This window comes from Anomalospiza imberbis, chromosome 6, assembly GCF_031753505.1.
Source record: "Anomalospiza imberbis isolate Cuckoo-Finch-1a 21T00152 chromosome 6, ASM3175350v1, whole genome shotgun sequence".
Taxonomy (NCBI): Eukaryota; Metazoa; Chordata; class Aves; order Passeriformes; family Viduidae; genus Anomalospiza; species Anomalospiza imberbis.
The window spans coordinates 17,228,219-17,251,432 of record NC_089686.1 but is presented as its reverse complement, the minus strand read 5'-3'; the positions used below and the strand labels follow the sequence as shown (position 1 = coordinate 17,251,432).

The following is a 23,214-nucleotide window of genomic DNA, read 5'->3' as shown; positions in this document are numbered from 1 at the left end:
TCTCTGTGGTTCTCCCACTTCTCATCCTTCTCAGTGTGGCACCCTCCGTGCTGCCCTCCCACCATGTTGCTGAGCACAGTCAGTTGCACCTTCCTATGTCTGACTTGGGCAGGGTTAAGGATTTTGCTCCCTGGTGTAGCTCTGCTCTGCCTCTGAAGCGACGCTGCTGAATCACCATCGTGCCCTGTGAGACAGCACCAGTCTCCTTTGGCAAAAGGTAACCCCGCTCAGCACAGACCACTTCCTCAGGTGGTTCAAGCAAATACTTAACATAGAGATGGATTAAAAATACAGAGCATCCCAGTTGGCTGTGGCTGAGGAACAGTCAGAAAGTGCTATGATGTTGCTCCAAGTAGCTTCTGCAACTGTCCTGACAGATCTCCCAGAGCTCTTCACCAGCTCAGCAAATTCAGAGGCTGCTTCAGAGGCTTTGGGCCACCAGAGTGCTTCAGACCTGGGTAGAACAGCACATGCATTAAAGTCAAAAGAGTGAAAATCAGACCATTAATCTCTTCATCTGTATTACTTTGGGATTTGTCAAAACCTGAGGCTTTACCTGCCATGATGGCTGTTTCTGACAGCTTCCCAAGAGATGGCTTGGGCAAATGATGTAAATTTTAGCTCTGCTGGTGCCCAGGCCTGTGGAGGAGGAGCTTCAAGTCTGCTCTGATGTTGTGCTAATTTGCTGTGTGCCACTGAAGCTAAGCATTCATCCTGCAAGCCTGTGGTTTGAAATGCCCACGTGACTTCATCTGGCTTCATCTGGCTTTGAGTTTCCCCAGGTATGTAGATCTGGCTCCTTCCAGCAATGTTTTTAGCATGGCCCCATACACCGGCCTTCACTGCAGCTCTCACCAATCAGCCATTTTAATTATAGCAGATATTTTTTCACAGCACCTTAGTTATTTTACTGGCTTTCAAGTTCTGAGATGAGTGGCATCTAACTATCTGGGTCTCTTTTTTTGCCTCTGCTTCTGATACTGTCTTGCCTTTCATGTATGTAAAGAGTAAATGAATAGGAAAGAGCTTTTTACCACTATTCTAGTAGTTCAGTATGCCAGCCACACAGTCAATACTTTTCAGGTATTGATACCTGTATCAAAATGAAGGAACTGCAAGTAAACAACATGGTGAAAAAAAACAATGAAATACAGTGTGGACTTGTGGGTTCATCATTTTTGTCTTGAGGTTTGATTCAGGTTAAATCCTCCCTCTCATTGCCTGCAATAATTCCTGTCCTACTCGCATCCCAATGGCTCTGGCTATGCAACAGCTGCTGCATTTTGTGTCTTCACCTTGTTTTTTTCTCAAGAGGGAAAGCTCAAAGATACTAGCCCCTGTACCTGTTAAAAGTAGTAGGGCTGGAGAATTGTAGAGCAAAAACAAAACCTCCACATTTTATTGGGATGAATGAAAGACATTGATCAAGTTATCTTGTAAATTAGCTTTATATGCATCTTGTTAAAAAATATAAGTCATAATAACACAGTTATTCAGGAAACAGAACTTCTTCTGCCAATTTTTTGTTTTACTTGCTTGAATGTTTATGGTGCAAGGCTAGCCCATCTGGTTTAAATTGTAGGATGGAAATCACAAGATCTATCCACCATTCCCTGACTTGTAATCCTGGAAAAGACTGGAAGTAGTTTGGCAACATAATGTTTCCCTGCCTCCTGTAGAAACAAATCTCCAGTTTCAGAGTAGATTGCAGCAGACAATAGAGTAATTTCAAGACATAGACCCAAGGCACAAAATGGGCAGCTGATCCAGGTTCCTAATAAGTTGGTGTTCATGTTGAGGTTCAGGCTATTATAAATTAAGTAGGAATTAGCTGTGCAATCTACATTCAAGCCAAACTTGGAAACCAAACCCCATGAAGTTCAGCAGACACCTGGATGTCTGGATGTGGTCTCCAAGCATTTTGCCCTAGAGTAGAGGTGTTAATCGTCCAGTTCCTTCCATAGTCTGCTGAATACAAATGCAGATGAATGCTGTATGTGTGGCTATTGCAGAATTATTTGTTGCATGGTGTTGCATGGTGAGGGTCTCAGTACCATTAATGTACTGTCTCTCAAAATTCATGCAATCAGGGAAACATTATTGTCTCCATTTTACAGGTGAGGCAGGAATATGCAAAAAGATTCAGTCACACAGAGGGTCTTAATTCATCTGGGAGTTGAGTCCTCCATGAGTGCTGCAACAGCAGAGCCAGCCATTCCCTTGCTGAATTCAATGTGACAGACTGCTACTGATATCTGATACCTAAAAAGCACTCTCCTTGTAGAGTTCCCAAATCCCTTCACAAAAATGGCTGAATAGCCTTCTTCCCAGTTTGCAGGTGGAAAATGGAAAACACAAACAAATCCCTATGAAGACATCTTACCCACTACAATGAATTCCTGAATCAAGAGAGCGAGCAGGTTTGTGAAATGCTTTGAAATAGCCGGGTAGGACATTTACCAAATTTAAAGGCATGACTAAATACAGTTGCTGTTTGTTCATAAACTGTCACGGGATGCTATGTCTAATCACAGTGGAAACTTAGGAAATGCCCATGTGTCCTTGGCTGGTCAGCAGCAGGATTGCTTGGACATGCCAGGATGACAGAGTGCTGTATGCTGGCCTGTTTCAACCACTCTGGATAGACCCAGTCACGTGGAACCAAGAAGGGCTTTGAAGCTCCCTGCCTCACTTATATAGCGTGTGGAGCAAGATGTTATTTAGCCTCTTTCAGATAACTGATTTGGCCACTGCTTTCCATTACTAAGTAACCATCAAGATAAACAGAGATTTACTGCTTTTAAGGCAATGAGGCAAGTGATGCACACTTCACATGCCAAAGCAGACATCAATAGTACTTCCAGAAACACCTGGGGTTTTTATTAGTGGATAGGACTGAAACAGAGCTGGAGATTTGAACTCCTGCCTGCTTTAAGAGACAGCATGTCCAGAGGCAGGAACATCACAGCTCGGATCTTTCTCTATGGTGGGTCATCTCAGAATGTGGGACACAGTTTTTTCTCTCTTCTGCCATTAATATATATCTGGACTGATGCCACTGACGCCACACACGTCCTCGTCACTCGAGAGACATGAGTTGTCCCTGTGCTTGGGAAAGGAGCATAGCTTTGGAACAGGTGGGGAGGGACTGGGGGGCTGGTGGTGGTTCTTGCACTGTGCAAGTGCAGAGAGAGAGTGGAGGCTGGGGTAGCAAAGGGATGGTAGGGTCCTGACTCTCAAGAGCAAGTGGGACCATTGTTTAGACTAGACAAGATAATGCTACAATAAAATATTTGAAATAACAGAGGAGAATATGAATGCTGCTGGAGACAGGAGGCCACAGCCTGTGGATTCCAGCCAGCAGGTCCTGGCACTTATTAACTTGTGAAATTTTGGTTCTGTATCTTTTCTGTCACTACTGGAAAATGAGGTTATGACCCTCAAACTTGGGAGGCACAGACTCTGCTGCAGACTCGCTGAGACCCTGGGGTGGATGTATGGCCTCCTGCTGGTTCAGCCTTCTCCTGTGAAATGGGGATAACAGTTCTTCCTTACTTCACAGAGCCTCTGCAGAGATAAATGTTAACAAGTGTGAAGCCCTCAGCTACCAAAATGATGAAGTCCACTTAAGGCCAGTAAATAGAGCAGAATACACTGTGTTATGTGAGGATGCTTGTTAGCCTGCACTGCTGTGGAGTTCAGCAGACACCTGCTGCTCACTGGCTCTGACATACAGTGTGGTTGCCACCTTCTCCAATACCAGGATTATAGCCTCAAGTCACCAGAAATTTCACAGCTACCCCAGAATATCTGGTGCCTGGCATCAGCTGTCAAAAGGTTTTACCCCCAAGCCCCTCTTTCAGCTATGCTCAGGTTTTACAGGGGCAGGTGTGGGAGTTGCAGTAGAGATCCAAGCCTGCTGTACCATTGGATCTCTCATGCATTTACTGAGAAACACTTGTGCAACTAACTACTTGTTTTGCAGTATTTGTTCAGAATACCTGGATTTATGGTTGTTGTGGGAACTATAACTGAATTTCCTGACTTCAGTGCAGACAAAAATCTCTGCACAGAGTAACATGGTCTGGGTGAGAGTGGGGCAGGGCTGTGGGGTTTGTACTAGCATTGGGCATGGACAGGAGGTTGGTGCTGTGTGCCTGCTGAAGCTAGAATTGGGTTTAGATGATTTTTCAAAAAAAAAAAAAAAGATGCACGTGATATTTCGCCCAGCAAGAATGCCTTCCAGCCATGCAATCCTCTGTTCTCAAGTGTTGCTTCCTGCCTCACTTCTGCAGGAACACTGTTGTCTCAGAGGCTCATCCTCACTGGGAAGGTGGATTACAGCAAGATCTTTTGCTTTTGACAGTAATCAAAGATGGAAAAACCACCACAGGGCAAAAACATCCAGCTGCATTTTCCTGGAAATGTCTTTTCCTGGAAAATGCAATGTGTTGAATAACAGTGCAGCTCTATACTGAAATGTGAAGGACTTGGCCTAAAGATCCATCTGAAAAATGCCTGTTAGCTAGTGCAGGCTGGGTTGCTTCAGGTTAAAATCAGAAACACAGCAAAATTCTTACTCTTCAGAAAGATGTTTTCTGAGCCATGGGGCTAGAACATTTCTGACTAGAGTAGTTCAGGATTCAGGGGCTCAAGGAAGTCAGGCTCAGGGAAAGCACCCCACCTGCACAGCTCTGGAGGTGCTGCTCGTGCCATGGTGGGGGACGGCTCTTGACCATCTGCATGCTGCACTTCCCTGTGCTAATGAAGACAGGACATCACTGGGGCAAATACTGCTCCTGCACTGTTATACTCATGTGCAAGGTACATCTGGTGCTGCTGTGGTTTTAATTCACTTACTTGCATTAGAATGTCTGAGGATGGCTATACTGGAGGATATACTGGCATTGTGCTTGCCAGAGGAAGAAACAGAACAGTTCACTCAAGGATGCACAGAGAAAGGAAACAGCAGAGAGCTCAAGGTTCTGTACTTCTCACTGAACTTCCTTCTCTGGACAGTGTTACAGCTCCACAAACACATCTCCTCAGGCTTCCCCATCCAAGAACTGTCCTCTATGTGACTTCCTTGCATCAGAATTAGCAGTTTAAAATATTCAGATATGCCTCCCACTTTTTTTTTTTTTCTCTTTTCTGCTGATCCTAGAAATACAGATAACGTCCCTCTGCAGGCAGGCTTATCAGGCAGGAGTGTTTGGGTGAGCTGTGAAAAGCAGCACATTCACTAGTTGTTAGAAAAATCCCCTAATGCTTGCATAGCATTGTTCCGAGGTGTGTAAAGACACACACATATGTTATGGCTCATTACGGGAAACACACCAAAAAGAGCAGTTACACACAGACACTGCATTTAAAGCCATTTGCTGCAGGATTTTCAAGGAAAAATTGAAAGGGAAATTTACTCAAGGAAAGCAGGCTTTGCTTTGAAAACAGGCTTGCTGAGCTCAGCCTAAGCAATTTGGGATCAAGGTCTCAATTCTCTGCAGGAGGGACCTCAGGCTCTTGTCCTGTAAGAGACGCAGGGATTACAGAATGGCAGCACAGCAGAGGAAGGCAATACTCTGACATGACCTGCTGCCATTTCAGCCAGGGACTCTGCCCAGCCCATCCCTGCCCTGGCATGGGGGTCTGAGCAGGTGTTTTGGGCCCATCCCCAAGTCAGTCCCTGTCCAAGGCTCTGCCAGGAGAAATACTCAGGCTTTGCCCCAACTCAGGCTGTCAAAGCCACTTGACCCTGGCAGCAAAGGTCACCTCCCTGCTCTACCATGCCTCCAAGACGCGGAAAGGGGAGGTGACATCAGGAAAAATGGTGCCACAGGCAAAGGAGCAGGAAAACAGCTGTGACCTGAGGACAAGATTGTCAATTCCATTTCTTCCCTGATCCATGTCCTGCCCAAGTAATGAAATGAAGGAGGCATAGGGACATCAAAGAAATCTGAATTTTGTGACCACCATGTCCCAAAGATACTAAAAGCAATCTGGAAGAAACCTCCTGGGAGGTTAAATCAGCAAGCCATTACTAAAATTATAATGGGAGAAAATGTTCCTCAGGAAGCAGAAAACACAAGGTCCTCAGATGGATGAAACAATCAAAACCACACTCTTGCCTTTTTTTCTTCAACTCAAGAATGAAGCAGTGCATATGAAATATTTTTTAAAAATGAAATCTTCACTTTACTCAATGTGCTGTACAAGTGCAAGGTGGAGGGGGGGGAAAGGATTGTAACCAATTAGATACTTTAATGAGAAATGTGGCTCTCTCTCTTCACCCCTTTTCCCAACAGAAGAGATCAGTGAGGTCAGATCTGGATTTATCCCCACAACTGTACACTGGCATTTGAACTTGGCACTGCAGCAGTTTTCATGTCTCCTCCTCGTTTGTTCTGTCTGAAACAAATTCCTGGAAGCTGAAGGTTGGTCCAGGTTGCAGCTATATGAAGATGTGGCCTCATTTCTTCAAACAAAAATCATAACAAAGATTAATTTATCCCTTCTTTGACAAATCTTAAAATGATAAGTGGTGAATCTGGTGTTGTTTCTGTCCATGTTTTGTCCTGAGACTTAAAAATGTAGTCTGAAGGTCATCAGGCTGGATAGTGTCCTTCCCAGAAAGCACATTCAGGGCCTTTTGCTCAGCCAGTGAGTCAAGGTTGTCTCAGTTTTCTCAGACTTGCTAAACAAATGGGTGTTTTTCCCATTGAGGCTGTTCTGCCTTCTGTTCTGAAAGAATGGGACATGTGGGTTGGAGAAGCAAGAGGCTGCTGGAGTCAGACTGGGGGCTCCATGTACTGCAGATATACACAAATATCCAAGAAGCAACATCCTCATACTTCAAAATTTCAACATAGAAACGTTGAAATTTTAAAGGAAAATAAAGTATTTTTAATTTCCAATTGTCCTTCAGTGATCACAGCCTATATTGAAGGGTCTGTGGTATTTCTGTAGTGCAGGATGGCTGCATATTTGCAAATCAATGGGCAAAAGACTCTACATTTGCAATGATATGAGAGAACACAGGAGCTGTGATGGAATCGCTCTGACCAGTATCTGTTCTGTCACTCATCTTCTAGCAATAATAGATAATGGGTCTAATTCAACAACATTCACATCTAGGTTTTATCTATATAGGAGTCTCAAAAAGTAATCTTCCATTGCCCTGCAATGAAACTGGCTGTATTTTTTGATGAACTGTGCTCTAAAAATGTGTCTGTACTTGTTATCACCATGCCTTGGTTATGAAAGCCTAATGCCAAAAAAATGAACTTGCTTACTACATTATCAGGACATGCTGGGATTTTTTTCTGCTTTCACCATCTGTTTGCTTTCATATGCTTTCATTACTAAGACAGCATATTACACTGCTAGCAGAATTAGGAAGAATAATTTAGCTCCCAAAACAAACATGATAGTAAATTCAGTGGGTAACATTCTGCTCTCTCTTCAGTCTGTGCAATCCACTGAAGTCTGTTCTGTAAAACCTAACTAGGTCAAATTATTTTCTTAATTGTTAAGGTGCAGCTCCAATTGACTTCCGGGATGAAATCTGGGTGTAGATGAAGGAGAAAGCTGCTTGCATTATGCCTAACATCTAATTTAATGGGAAAAAGTGTTTTCTTTTCTGTGGTATGCTACACTTTTGGGCTACTTACTGAAGTAGGTGCAGTCTATTTAAGGCTTTTCTAACATATACCATTGCATAGAAACTGCAAGGAAGGGTCTCACTAGGCTCCTGTGCCTGCTGGGTGAGAGCAGCCACAACACGAGAGCAGCAGCAAGCAAGAGGCCCTTTGAAAAACCAGTTGTAAAGGGCTGGCTGAGGAGGGGCTGTGCTCTGCACATGGGCTGGTGGGAAGAGAGGCATCCCAGCACAACAATCCTCACCTACTGGGGATGGCAGCTACTTCACCCTCTTGTGCAGAAGGCCTGAGCCCAACAGGCTCTATTGACTGGCCTGCCTTGGGACCTGTCTGGTACAGACTCTGGCCTTGGGCTGGCTTGTGAAGGAGGACAGGGGCTAGACTGAAAGCCTGTTTGCATTGTGTGAGCACAGAATTTTTGTGCTGGTCCAGCAAGGACGTGACTCTGTGGAGCAGCCTGAGGAAAGGGAGAGCCAGCCACACCTGGCGTTACATGAGAGAGGGAGGCTCTCCAGCAGCATTGCCACACCTCTCCATAATGAATATTAGGGAAGCACCAGCTATGCTGCTTGGGGAGTGCAACCCAGCTGCAAAGGCAGCACAGGCAGCTGGTGCAGGGGGGTAGCAGCATCACCCACTCACACTCAGCCCTCTTCAAGGAGTACTGGCCTTTAAGGTTATACTTTCAGGGAGGGAAGAGCTAGTGCCAGAAAAGAGACTTGTTGAGGTTACCACTACACCAATGGTATTGCTGCTCATATCATGAATTTATGTGACTGCTTTTGAGAGACAAACTCATAAACCACATATTTTTCAGGGATCACAAGCAAGAGTAGTGCAGGCTTTGTATTAACAAAATAGAAAACTGAAGAGTAAGTTTATATGCTATAACTTGGAAGATGTTAGCAATCTGTAATGCCTTGGCTATTCCTGTTTTTCTTACACTCAAAGAAAAATATGATTCTGCTGTGTATTCTCTCATTCTGCTGAGGAGTCATGCACTCAGCTTCCATGAATGCTCTTCAGTGACAAGAGGCTGCTACATCCCAAAGTCTCAATCACTTCCACTAGTATCTCCATATTAGTCTGAATAAAAAGAAAATAGCAAATTGAAGAGGCTCACTCCATTGCATAGGAAGAGCAATGCAGGAGAAGGACCTCAAGGTGAAGCTGAACATCTTCTCCTTACTGCATTATTAGAGAGAACAGAGAAGCACCACTTGTCATTGGCTTATGCACTCTCCATTCTGCCATGTTTCCTTGTTTTCAGGTTTCACCATAAAGAACCAAGTTTATGTCTGAAATTAACTGAGCACGACTGCCATTTCTTTTCATCCATATAGCATCATTTTCAATATTCTGAATTAAATCATAGAATCACAGAATCCTTAAGATTGGAAAAGACCTCTAAGATTTTCAAGTACAATCATTAACTGAACACTACTATGTTCACCACAAAAACCCCAAATGCCGCATTTACACATTTTTTGGAACACTTCCAGGGATGGTGACTCCACACTTCCTTGGAAAACGTGTTCCAATGCTTGCCCATCCTTTCTGTGAAGAAATGCTTCCTAATATCCAATCTAAACATACCCTGGCACAATTTGAGGCCATTTTCTCTTGTCCTATCACTTGTTACGTGGGAAAAGAGACCAAGCCCCACCTGGCTACAAACTCCTTTCAGGTAGTTGTAGAGAATGATAAGGTCTCCCCTGAGTCTCCTTTTCTCTAGGCTAAATAATCCCAGTTCCCTCAGCCACTCCTCATGTACTCCAGAACCTTCACTAGCTCTGTTGCCCTTCTCTGGATGCACTCCAGCAACTCAAAATCTTTCTTGTACTTTTGTCCCTTTGAGACAGGTGTACTCCCTCTGTTGCCAGCAGGCTTGGTGTCATGTAGACTGCCTGTTATCAAAAGCCCAAAATTTTGCTTAACAAATTAACTCATGGTAGATAAACATTCATTAATATTCATAGTACGTAAACTTCCTCCCAGATTTACTTGTGGTGAATAGATCTTGGCTCTAGTCCTTGAAAACCAGCACTGAAAGATCAGAGCTGAAGCTGTTGTAAATTATTGTTTGTGGGGGCAGTGTCAGTCTAGAAATGTGATTTATTGCAAATCAGGAAGGAACTTATACAAAATGTGGTGCTGCAATAAACAACGGGCTTCCACAACTAAAAAGCACAATTGACATCAAGTTCTTGATTCAATAAAACTTTCTTCATGACACATGAGCTTTGTTTTCACAATATGGCACCTATGGGTGCTAGAAATGTTACTTTCTTGAGCCATTCAACCCAGTCTCCCCCCAGCTGGAGAAGCTACAAGAAAAGAGAACTTAATAGGAAATTTAGAATATTGACAAATACTGCTATTGCTTTAGCAGGTGTATTTTGACTTCACAACACAAGAAAAACAATTTATCTGAATTATTTGGTTATCTAATGTAGCATCTCACTTACTTGCAGAAACTGTAATGGATTCTTCTCTATGACACAGTAAATCATAAAGATTACATAAATTAGTAGATCTGAAAATGAGAAACACTGTTGAGGATCTACCTGACAACAGACACCCATCGCAAATTAAATAACTCTTTCAACTGCCAACACGGTATAAATATTTTCTTCTTGGATTGCTTGATTGTGGTTACTTGCAAATGAATTTGTTTATTAGAAAAGATAATAACCAGGAAATATTTTAATTCAACAAGTTGTGTATACTTCCCTGTTGACTTCAAAATATATCTAAACACATACAGATCAAACAAGTAAGTGGCATCAATGCCTTCATTATTTAATCCACTTCAGTTCATCTTATGAACTGAAGATTAGTTTTTCACATTTGTCACGATTAGGTTAGGTTTATGAGTGACTCATACTAGATGGATAGTGGAGTACATAATAAAGGACAAGGAAAAACCAAGGAGGCTGGTGTCTCTGGCATGCCTCAGGCAGGGATGATATGTGGAAAAGGTGCTGAGAGCACTCCTTTCTTCCAAAGGGGTGGTGATCATTAGCATAGTACTTGTACAGCTCAGATATTCCCAGTGAAGACCCCGAAATACCTGTTCCTCACGCAAGGCAAACAGGTTTCCAAGAGAGGATTTTTTTTTTTTTTTTTTTTAATCTGTAAAACAAGCTTTAAAGAGAGGTGGGGGTGGGAGGAATGATTAATGTTGTTTTTGTTGAGATCTCCCAGTAAACTTCGGTACAAGAAGAAAAAGAAAGGGTGTAACTGAAACACTGCATGATTCACAGATGAAAGTATGTGCCTCTATTCTCTGTCAGCCTAAGGCAGAAGATAAGGCTAAGAAAAGTTAGTGAAAGGGCTACTTAGTCTTTACTAGTGCAGATTAAAGGACTTGAAAAGCCTAAGTAAAAGCTATCCTAAAAACGACTTGATTTAATCACTTAAATTTCAGAAGTCCTTGGAAGGTACACGATGTTCAGGAAACAGGGAAATAAAGATTATCATGGAAGATTAACATGATGTGGTAGTTCATAAAGGAAAGAGAATGGGCAGAATGGATGAGAGGCAATCTGCTGGGACTAAAGGAAATCTAAGGAAAGACAGTAAAGATTGGTTCTTCTGAATCTCTGACAGCCCCCAGGAACAGAATCAGGAAAAGTTCTAAACCCCAATAATGCTCTCACAGAAATGTCACATCCCATGCCTCAACTGCAGAACAAACACCACTATCGTTATTACAGCCTAAATACTTGTGGATCAGGAGACCTAGATTTCTTCAAAGTGACACTAAGTCAAGAAGCAGTGGTGAGCAGGGGAATGCATCACACAAGAGCTAATCATAGACAAAATTTTGCAGTGAGTGGGCATGGGCTGGCTCAGTTAAAATTAAATCAAATAATGAACAAAAATAGACCTGTTACTATTTCTTGAACTAAGTACCAGGAGAAAACTAGTGAAAATAAGCTTACCAAATAACTAAGGGATTTGACTTTGGAGAGGGTTTGAAATTTAGTAAGATGGGGAACAAAACAACTTCTAATGAAATGCTTCAGATCTAACAGGATGAATAATAACTTCAAAATGGCTGTCTCTCATAGGGAGATCAGACATCCCAGATTACCACAGCCATCCTAAAATATACAGATCATCCTATATATATCCTGCCAGAAATCCCTGAGACACTATGGAGCTCTGAAGCTCCCCACTCCAGGCAGCAAGAGAGACAATACCATTGCAACAGAAAGACTGGGACAGCTTCACTCTTGCCAGGTCACACATCCCAAGGCAAGGGACATGAGTCTTGCCACAAGACCTCATGTCCCTTTTAAAACAAAGCAAAGTTAATCACCTGAAGTCTAAGTAATCAAAGCACTTAGGTGAAATGGAAAAAGAGATCAGCAAAGAAAACTGACTTGAATGTCAGAGTTTAGAAAAACAATTGAAAAGAAAATTAAAATAACAAATAGATTGTCAGCTATATAAATAAAAAGAAAACAATGAAAAAGGAGAACTGTTCTGAAATGGGAATGATGTGAAAATTAAAGGTAATTCAAGGGTGGTTCCAAACCTGAAGGTGTGTTCAGTGCAGAGGGAGGGAACAAGAGGAGGTGATGTCCCTCCTCAGTTCTGAGTAACCATGACACCAAATGACACTGTTAGGGGCACTGTCTCCCTGGATAACAGCACTGGTAGCACCTCTAGAAAGGAAATGAAAAGGAAAAAAGATCTTTTTCTGAGATCAGTGCTGTGCAATTTGTTAGGACAATTTCTAAATAAAACAAAAATTGAGGACATGCAAGTAAATGAGATAAAATATAACCTGATCTTACTGGATAACAGTGCATTTGTATTCTTCTGAATGAAAAAGAATTCTCTGCTGAAAGAGGTTTCTGCTGAGGCAAGTGCTGAGAGTAATACACATGGACTGTTCTTTTACAATAACTTCATCAGAGCAATTTATGAAAAAGAAAGTTAAATCAATATGTTTTTAAAATATATATTTATATCAATAAATGTTTTGATGTCACAAATTTAGGAAGTAGGCTAGCACAGCAAAGGATTGGAATGTCATTCAGGAAGACCTAGATTACTTTGAAAAACAGAAAGAGGCTGAATTTATCTGGAAAAGCAAAGGCTGGTAACAAAGCTGTTGCAGTTAGATGGAGAGCTGAAAATTAATTAAAGAAGATAAAATCACAGGGTACTCAGCTGCAGGGTGAGTACTTCTAAAAGATGATCATACACTCTCCTAGACTGTGGTAAATGAATTCAGAAATGATTTTTCTCATCCTCGAAGAAACATCCATACCATCGCAGCCACTGAGAAGGGCCCCCCGTGGAGCTCTGTACCATTCAGGTAGGGGGTGTCACACGAGAGGAATTCAAACCTGAACAGATGGGAAAGGATTTCTGCCAGGCCCCAAGGACTGCCTGCCCTGCACGGGGAGTCCAGCGGAGAAGGAAGGGCTTTGCTCAGAGAAAGGCAAGGCTGGGAGGAATGAACGTGGCAAGGAAGTGAAATATGAAGGCGCAAAAAGAACTCATTATATTAAAGTAAATCGGTCCTGCATGGGTCAGAGCTGGAGGTAATGACACCCAGACCCAGCAGGGCTGCATGACTAGGAGGCAGGAAAAGCCCTTCAGGATGGGGCTCACTGCCACCGGTCTCGCTGAGCCCAAGCAGACTTCATGTCCCACAGGGAGGGTGCAAGGACAATCGCAGGCAACAGCTCCCAGACAGGGTGTCTGTGCAGCCTGGGAGGTGGCACCTGGCACAGAGAGGTGGCACCTGGCACAGAGGCTGTGGTACCTGAGGCAGAGCTGCAAGCCCTGCAGAGCCTATCATGGATCCCTGCAAAGAGACAGAAATGCTTCTGCAATGCCTACCCCGCTGTGGACCCTGGTCAGACTGGATACCGGCCAAAATCTCTCCTTTCCCTCTCTGCCACCCCGGATAATGAAGTTCAGTGCATTTGTAATTTATTTTGCTTGTTGTGCATACTTACAGGTATAGACTGTCCTGCTGCTTGAAGAATGTACTGGCAGCTGAATAAGGGATTTCATTTCTGTTGACTGAAGGTTACATCTTCAAGTACCCCAAACCAGCAAAGCTACATTAGCTTGGCCTGGCTAGAGATCTAGCAAAAAATATCTAACAGAGGAAAGAAAATACATGAAAAATGCACAGATATTAACCAGAGCTTTGTGTGGTAGCTAGGAGGTGGCCAGAAGGCTCTGGTTCACTGAGGGGTCCTGGCATAGGAAAGGGTAGTACTTGCCAAAGGAAATGCTTTTTGCAGCATTAACTTCCTTCCTGCTTCATGGTGCTTCAAGGCTCAAATTCCCAAATTTTCACAAGTGTCCTGAGAAATGGCTGTGTGAAACATGCATAAGTCCCTCTAGTACTGCCAAATTCATCCAAATAAATGAGAGTTGAAACCAGCTATGTGGGTAAAACAATTCTGGCCTCTGTTTCTGTGCTCTGTCCGCAAAACCTGAAATACTTACATTTTAAGGAGAGTCTATAAATCTAGCTAGTACACACACACACACACACATTTTCATTTAACTCTTATAAGTAGCTATATAAAACTCCAGGAAAATAATTTGATGGATTCCTACCCCCTCTTTAGCTAGGTTGTAACAACTGGCAGATGGATTTATATTTTGGACCTAGTGCAATAATTGTAACTTTATTAGAGTATTATCCTTTTCCTCCTCACGAACCTAAGGGTGTCACCCTAAAACCTACTATATAGGTATACAGAGATGGATGCTTTTTCCAACAGCCACATCATATTTGATCTTTAAGAAAGGCTCAGTGTAGGATGGATAGTGTAACTCTAATAAAGTGATTATAAAATGTCTTTTCTTTCGAGAGCTGCAATTTATAAAGTTTTGCCAGTGTATCCTTAACACAAGAAGCCTGGAAGTCTAGAGAAAAGACAAAATAGCCTGACTTGCAGGAGGGGAAGAGAAGAGAGGGACACCTCTTCCCCTGCCTGCCTGGGGTGAGGTATCCTCAGCAGTGGAGGGGAAAGCTGTGGCCCTGAGAAAGCCCCAGGATACACCTGTCCTTGGGCAGTTGGGCTGCTGCAGGGGCAAATCTTCTGTGCCAGGAAATGATGAAACAATTTAAGGTCTTCAATGATAATGCAGAATTCTGGTTTCTCCTATAGCTCCTTTCTTTAGTAAGAGCTTTCACTTTTGCCAGCCTACACTTTGGCCCTTGTTTTATCTAAATAGAAGAAACATATGCCCTTCTTATCCAATCTTACACAGAGGCTAACAGTGACCACTATGGCAGCAATTATCTCCTTCCTCACTGGGATGAGAGGTATGTTTGGGCTGCATCAGCCTGCTCTCTCTGGCAGCCTCTGCTGAGTTAGGAGCTTCGGGGAGTCTGGAGGAATACTTCTCAAGTTACAAGGTCCTGGCTGCAGACTATCATCTGTGTGGACATTTGTGACATATTAAGATCAACCTAGCTGACTTACCAATAGAAATTCCTGTGTGTCAGAGCACTATTAGAAATGAGAGCAAGGTTTAAAAGAATAACCCATGCTGATTACCAACCCTATGAATGGCAAAAATTGAGCTGTAGATGCTGGGGAGTGCATTGCTATGAAGACCAGCTGTCTACTCTGCAATAAAGCCCATCGGAGATGGTTCATCTGCACAAATCTTGCACTTTGGTAACAGCAAGATGGGAGCAAGCATGTACCTCAGCTGTTTTGCCACTGTCCTCCTTTTGTCTCAACAGGAAATAGGATTATAATCTTAGAACACATACAAATATGAAGGGGAGTAACCCTGCTTTACATTCTTGGAGCAAGGACTGAGCAAGATTTGAGGTCAATCTATTACACTACAGTAATTTCTCAATTCCTAGAAATTTCTTAAATCATCCTCAATTTCTCAGATCCTATGAAAGGATTAGCCAAAGAGGAGTTTGTCACTGCCAGAAAAGAAAAAGCTGAGACGTAGTAAGTGGTCAAGGCACAGTGTCTTTTGTCCCTGCCTCCCTGAGCACAGACAGCACAAGGTTCTTGAGTGAGTGTGAACACACGTGAGAAATGTGTGTGTGTGTGTGCATACATGAACAATCTGCAAGAATGAACTTGAAGGACTGGAAATAGATTTGTATAAAATAAATCACCTTTCCTTTTCACAAGGTCCTACACCAAATTTTGTTATGTTCATTTCCTGCAACACATAATGACAAATGTAGGGAGAAGCCTCTGTTCATCAGCCTCCTTGTCAAGACTGGGGAAGTGGAAGAAGTAGCTAAAGCATGAAGGTCATTCACCTACAGTTAGGAGCCCCCTTTACTGTTTCCAAAGTAGAAAATTTTCTGGTCACCAAAACACCAGTTCACTTTAGATGAAACACAATCCCCTCTCTCTTACAGTGATGTTTATTTTCTTTTTACATTTTCCAGTCAAAATGGGCTTCCTTCACATGGAAATCAACATTGGTCAAGTTGCAGCCTCTTGCCTGTGCAACACTCCTAGGCCACATTCAGTATTTTGGTAAAAATTATGTATTCCTATGTCCTTCTAGTTGGCTTGTTTCATCTTTCTCCACAAGAATAGTTCTAGTTCACTTTCAATTGGGATTATATGACTTAGTTTTTGAAGGAGCAAAACTTAAAATGTTAATAACATAATAATTCTCATACTGACCTTTGTATTTTTCTCATGTGACCTTTGGTATGTCTGCTAAATATTCTGAACTTTTTCTTTTCTACAGTTTATCATGACTCACCCATTACAATTAGTTTGCTTCACTTGGTCAAGTCTTGGGTATGTTAATTTTGGAATGAATTTTCTAGTACAGCTGTGATGTCAGTAGTGCTGCTACATTTTAGCAATCCTAAATTAGGAAGTTACAAGAGAATAAATTTCTTAACAGAGGTAAGTTTCCTTTACTGCTACTCTTGGTACAATGAAAAAGGGAAGAAGCGAAAATCAGAAGGTAAATATATAATTTAGTTGTTTTCTGGACCACTGGGAAATGCTGTCCGTCCTTGACACCTGGGTCTGTGCCTACCTTGGGCCCCCAGTAAACACTGACACAACCAAAAAGCAGAGTTCTCTCACTGGGTAACATTAAAAACATATGAAGTAATTCTTGCTTGTTGGTTCAGCACTGGTGAGGTCACATTCCAGTATGATCTGTGGAGGACCTGGAACAACCAGGGACATACCAGATGGAAGGATCAAAATAGATCACCTCTCTAGAAACCACAGTCTGCAAGTATAGGCCGAATGCACAGGGTTGTTTAAATCAAAAAAAAAGTCCCAGCTGGGACACAACAGCATCCTTTAGGCTGTCATGCATACAACCAAGCTGTCACACAAAAAAAGTAAATAATTTCCATGTCCACAATGGACTGGACAGGAAGTAATTATGGAGAAGTAACAGATGAGAATGTAATTGCAATAGTGACAATTTGAAAGATTTAGGTTAAATATTAGGAAAACATAAAGAGGATATAGACTCTTTAGAAGAGATTCACTGAGATGGCAGTGGAATTGTCTTTAAAGTAGGCCTTTAACAACAGGCCAAAAGCAAACATCCTTCAGGGTGCATGGTCTGACTTTCAGTCAAGCAGAAAACTGCTGCCTTGCAGCCACATCTATCTCTGTTCTGTAAGGCATATCTACCACTGCAGTTTTCATGCAGGTCCCCACAATCCCAGTGGTCTCTTCTAGTAACTACAGAGAAAACAGTTTTTCACATGTAACTCACCCTCTAAAGGTGGGCAGTGTGGGCTTTATTGACTGATGGATGTCAAACCTACTGGTACATAGTGCAGAGACCTGTGATGTCCAACCATCAGCTGGCTCCTACCAGCATGGAATCTGTCACATGTGCCCTCCCTGGGCCATATCATTTAAATTAATTGCACTCTACTTCAATTTATGCAAGTGGGGAGAACTACATAACAAGTAAGCAAGTTCAAAGGAAGCACTGCCATGAGCTTGAATAGCATAAGATGTCAAAGAAAGGGCAGTCTTTAGCACCCTGGAAGGCTCCTAAATATTATCTCACTTCAGCTGTGCACAGATGGCCTTATCTATGCTAAGGAGGAACAGGTGTTTTTTTAATCCAAGCAGCAAGATGCTTCAAGACAGTTGCTTCACCCCTGGCATCATGGCTTTAGAAGAAGCAGCAAGAGAAGCAGGACAAAATATATATATGTATACACACACACACACATATCTATACAGCTACAGACAGTTTGTGCAGAGTTACAGTGCTGCTCACTTTCTCTGTGCATGGATGCACAGAGATGGATCTACTTCTTCATTTCCCTGAGGTGTGAAGATGAACATTCAGGGCTATAGCATGGCTCCAGCAGAGCAAGAGCTGGCACTGGCTTGCTGGGATTTTGACTGAGTACACCCCTGGATGCCCTCTGCCCCAGTTCCCCAGGCCGCACCCCACAGCCTGCTTGGTGAAAGGCATTTATTAGCTGTGAATGGCTATATTACCTTGTGGTAGATAGAAGTAGTCCAGCTTCATTTTGAATCACAACTTCTAAATCACTGTTGACAGTTTCATTGAACTGCCACTTGTTGGGGGTGGGAAAGGAAATGCTTTTTAGTAAGATCATCTTAATTCCTGCCCTGGATGATGCCAGCAGTAGCCACAGCTTGAGACACGGTGATAACTGTGAAGTCCTTTGTTAGTCCATGGCTTGTAACAATACGTATGTGACTCCCTCAGGCTTTATGAGGATTAATTAGCTAATGTAAGTGAAGCTTTGAAGATAAAATATACTCTCTTAGTGTTAAAGAACTGTTGTCCTGATGTGTCATCAGGAAATCAAGGATATCCTGCTCTGCAAGGCACTGTCACTCACGTGAACCCATACAAGTTATTTTTCCCACTTGTTCTAAACTTGAAACTTGTTTGGGGAATTAACTCAGTGAAAGATGCAAGAGTCTTCTTTCTCAGCCCAGGCTCCCCTCACTTACAAGGGCCATGCCCCCACTGCCCCAAGCCTGTGTCATGACCAATGCTCCTAAAAGATTTATCTAAGCTTTCCAACAGACTTTACTGCAGGAGAAATCACACTGCTGGGCTGTCAAGAAAAGCAGATGCAGGACATCTAGCCTTACCTTCTTTTTCCACAGCAACCACATGTTGTATTAGTCCAAACAGACACCTCTGTGAAGCAGCTTCTGGGGGATGAGGTTGGTTTGTGGTTTACTGCTCAGGTCCAGCCATATGCCACACAACAGTAATTTTCTTTCAATTGTCTCTAGTATCTTTTCTCCAACAGCAACAGAAAATGAGAGATCTTCAGGTTTGGCAAACAATTCATCTATAAAAACATATAAAAACTTCAGAGAATGATAAGGGTACCTATCTGCAGTATCCCTTCCTAGACAGACATAACCACAAACTATTTGTAACATGTAAGCTGCAGCTCAGGTGCCAGTCGTCCACCACACTGGGGCTGGATACAATTCACTGCTTTTGGAATATGACCTGGCTCACTTCTGAGCTGAAATTCTCCTCTTAAAATTTAAACTAATCCTCATTCACCCCTGTATGCTTAACATTGGTTGTAACTCTAGAACAACTGTCAGCTCCAAAGCTTATTAGAAACTGGGAACTACATTTGATGAAAGAAAATGAGGGGGAAAAATCAAATCAAAATAAAACCCAACACTTTTCTAAGCTTTCTGTGAGAAGCAAGCAAATTCATTGACTGACAGTGCAATGGAGGGTTTTCAAGTATTCCCCTAATTCTTAACATTCAGGGGCTCAGATTCTACACAGCTAAACAGGATCTGGAAGCAGGCATCAGGTGATGTATTTGGTGGTATCTCTTGGTAGCCAATTTCTACCAATACCATTTTAAGTCCAAAAAGAAAACTCCAGTCTCACCTTGACTTAAGCACTTAAAGCCCTTTAACTGGCCTTGGTTACTCTGAACCGTAATTGATTATTAGATTGTAAAATGGCAGAAAATGAAACATACGGATCTTTTTTTTCTTTTCTAAAATACCCTCTGCTGTAGTTGGATGAACCAGTATCTTCTAAAGGAGAAGCTAGTTCATTAGGGTGTAACAATCCTTCCAGTTGGACATGGTTGGAGAACCTTAGAAAAGCTCTGGAAAGAAGGATGTGATTTTTGTAAAATTCAGGGTAATTATTCTTTCTTAGCCTCCCTGGGTATAGAATTTAATATGTGAATTAGGCAAATGCATTTAATCCTTCAAACAGAAGTCCACAGAAATCTAGAGAAAGATATGAGATTATGTTACCAATATTATAATTCACAAAACATGTAACTTGGACAAAAAACAAAGCTGAAGTTGGGGGAGTTTCCTGGTTTGTATCTTTACCACACCAAATCAGCTGTTTCATGAAAAGTCACCAATGCCAGTCTCAATGGAATGGAGACCCAAAGGCAGAGGTGGCAGCACCACCTCCAGTGGCTGCTGAAGAGTGGTGCCAACACGACATGCATACAGTCATGGCAGAGGATTGGTGAGGCTTGTAAAGCACAGCTGCCTAAGAATTAGATTAAACTGCTTTCTGATTTTTCAGCTTCTTTTTTTTCTTTTTTTTATGCTTAGCCTAGAAAAGGAATAGCTCTTTTTTTTTAAGGGATCTCTTCAGAGCAGTTGCTGAATTGGGGCTTCAGGCAAAAAATTCTCCAGTCTTCTCTGGAGAGGAGGCTAATACATAAGCATAAGGTTTCATAATTTTATCTAGATAAAAGTCTTTTGACCTTCTGGTTGTGGACAAACAAGCCATGTTGCACTGATACAAATTGAAAACTAGAGGCTGCAACATTTTTTATAAAACTTGCAAAAATTAAAAGCTTCCTGCTATTAATAATCATCTGTACAAACAAATTCACACAAGAGAAGGGAATAGCAGTAGCTACAGAAAGAGAATTAGACAGATGACCACTTGCTCTGGCTAATTGTTTATTTCACAAAGGGACTACCATGTGTTCTCTCAGCCAAAGTGACCCAGATAAGGCAAATCTGCATTTTGTAACTCTAACTGACTGAGACACAAAGCTAAAAATCCCAGCAGGGCTGTTTCAGCTACAGCAGCATTCCTCTTGCAGTTTCTGGTTTTTATTCCTATGCCATTCAAATATTTTCAGCTTTAAAATGCTCCCTATTTTTAGTACACAATTTGAATTAAAAATTAAACAAAATGGGAAAGAGCATACTGGAAATCACTGTCCCAAAGCACTGTATGATAATTGCAGTCACACTACATGCCTTGGCCCCTTCTCTTTTCACCGAGTTGAATGCAAGTTTAATAGATCTTTCCTCCTTGATCCTGTACTTGCCTGTTGTCCTTGTTTTGCTCAGTATACTTGGTTCTTTCCTTTGCTTTCATCTCTCTTAGGAAATAATAGGAAACTTTCTCATAACACACTTGCTCTTGGGCTAATTCCTAATGTGCTTGCACCAATTGAAGTTCCTATTGACTAAAATGCTGAGGAGCAGCCAGAGGCAGGAGAGGACAGGGAAGGACTGAAGGAGGAAATTACTTTATATAGATGAAAATTTAAGTGGCACAAATAAAAGGAGAATCTGAAGCATAAAGCTTTTACCCATCCAAATCTGCTAAGAACTTAATAGAAAGAAGGCATGAGGATACAATCACTGTCTGTTACTCACTGTTACTTATAAAGCACAGTAGCATTGTCTGGTGGTGCACAGGTGAATAAAAAGAGAAGAGTTTAAATGATGGAAATGCAGAGTAACTTTCTGGAGCAAGAAGTTATTCCATCAGTATAAACGCCTTCAAAATTGGGTTCATATTCTAAGAGCTTACTAGCGTTAGAGACTGCTCCAGAGATGTCTGAAATCAGCAGAGATCTTTCAGGCTATTTTATCTGGCTTCTGATTAGTCTCTTAGCTTAGACTAAAAACATGACAAGGGATAATAGAGCTGAAAAACAAGGAACAGAGAAGGAAAGGTTTGCCAGACTATTACAGATAACTCCCATTAATTCACAAGAATTATGATGTCAAGTCCAAAATAGCCAGTAAATGTTTTAGCTAATATGTTCTTTCTAATCCTACTTTATTTTTAAAGTGGAATCTTTACACAAGTGTCACCTGAAAGGTCTTCACTGCTTAAATTTGTTACATTAGCCTTAAAATTACTGTATTATTAGAATCCAAGGTCATCAAGGTTAATCAGCAAATAGCTCTGCCTAGAAACACCACAGGTTACAGCTCTTCTGGCTATAAAAGTTCAGACTCAGGATCACCAGATCACAGGGCCCAAGCTCATGGCAGCCACCCATTCTGGCAGCTGGTGCATTCAGCGTTCTGACAGGCTGGCTCCCATCTCCCATACCTCTTGTTTCTGCATGCAGGAGCCTTTGAAGACATGCAGCCAGCATGTGTAATTCCCCAAATCTCCAGCATAGCCTCTGACAAGCATCATGTTCATATTGGGCTGTCATTACACAGATGGCCCTTTCTGTACAAACAGGTACCCTGTTACACAAAGGTGCCCAATTTTCCTGAACAAGGTTCAGCATACAAGCCATCCCTGTGTCTCCTCTAGATAGGACTCCTCTATTGCCCTAGACAACACAGCTACACTCAACTTGGCAATGCCCAGCATGGAGAGAAGAGCCCCATCACAATTGCAAAAGATGCTTTTGAAAGTCTGGGACACACCATTCCACCCAGAGTAAGAAATTGCCAGACACAAAATGTTTACACTGATTACAGCTTTGCAAACTCTGTTAGCAGCATGCACTCATCAGTGGCTTGTTATATTCTGCCCAGAGGAATCCAGTGCTAGGTTCTCATGGTTTAGGAATGGTATTCTCCCATTTAGAGTTCCTATCAAAACTCCAATCCATGCACCACTCTCCCTCCTTCCCCTCTCCCTCTCCTATTTGGGCTGGAGAGGAGAACCGGAATCACAAAAGGCAAAGATCACATGTTGAGATAAGAACAATTTACTTAAAACAGCAATGAAATAAGAAAAGGAACAGCAATAGCATTAATAATTAAAGTGCACGAGGTGCTCACAGTTACCTTAACTGGAGCTCAATCCTGAGTCCCCTGCTAAAGAGGCAGCACATTAGTAAGAACACTCAACACCTCACAAACAGGGCAGGTGTTTCTAGTTGCCTCTGAAGGCACTAGAAGGCGTTTGGAAGATGTGGATAGTTGGATGAAGCCAGCTTGGTGCTTCTGGCTTCACAAGGCAGCTACTTCAGTCTGTTCAGCCCTAAAAGCATGGGCACAGCTTCTGCAGGGCATCCAGGTGGTGCTTCACATGCTCAGCATCACTGCCATCAGTGTTATGTGTGTCTTGGGATATCTCTTTCCTGCACCCTTCCCTACAGTGGACACCTACAAGTCAGATTAGAAAGAGGAGCTCATGGCAAGCCTTTCTTGGCAAGGAGAAAGACCTCTCCTGGGTTCTGGGGTACTTGGGGTGCTTCTATGGGGTTCCCAGGCCATGCAGCATGTCCTGCAATTCACTCTCTACATGGCTTTGCTTTGCTTCCTCCCCACACCAAGCAGGGACCCACGCTGCTTCTGGCCAAGGGATGAAATGT

General features: G+C 42.3%; 1 long non-coding RNA gene across 2 annotated transcripts; it reads right to left on the bottom strand.

The window, feature by feature from the left end:
* Positions 1–1,139: 1,139 nt before the first annotated feature.
* Positions 1,140–22,856, bottom strand: LOC137475393 (uncharacterized). Of its 2 annotated transcripts, XR_010999864.1 has the most exons (3): positions 22,685–22,856; positions 5,421–5,525; positions 1,140–3,103 (listed from the first exon to the last, which is right to left on the bottom strand). It is a non-coding gene; the product is annotated as an uncharacterized lncRNA (long non-coding RNA). The 2 variants fall into 2 exon arrangements; XR_010999863.1 differs by lacking the exon at positions 1,140–3,103 and having other exon boundaries at positions 4,898–5,525.
* Between the last annotated feature and the right edge of the window lie 358 nt (positions 22,857–23,214).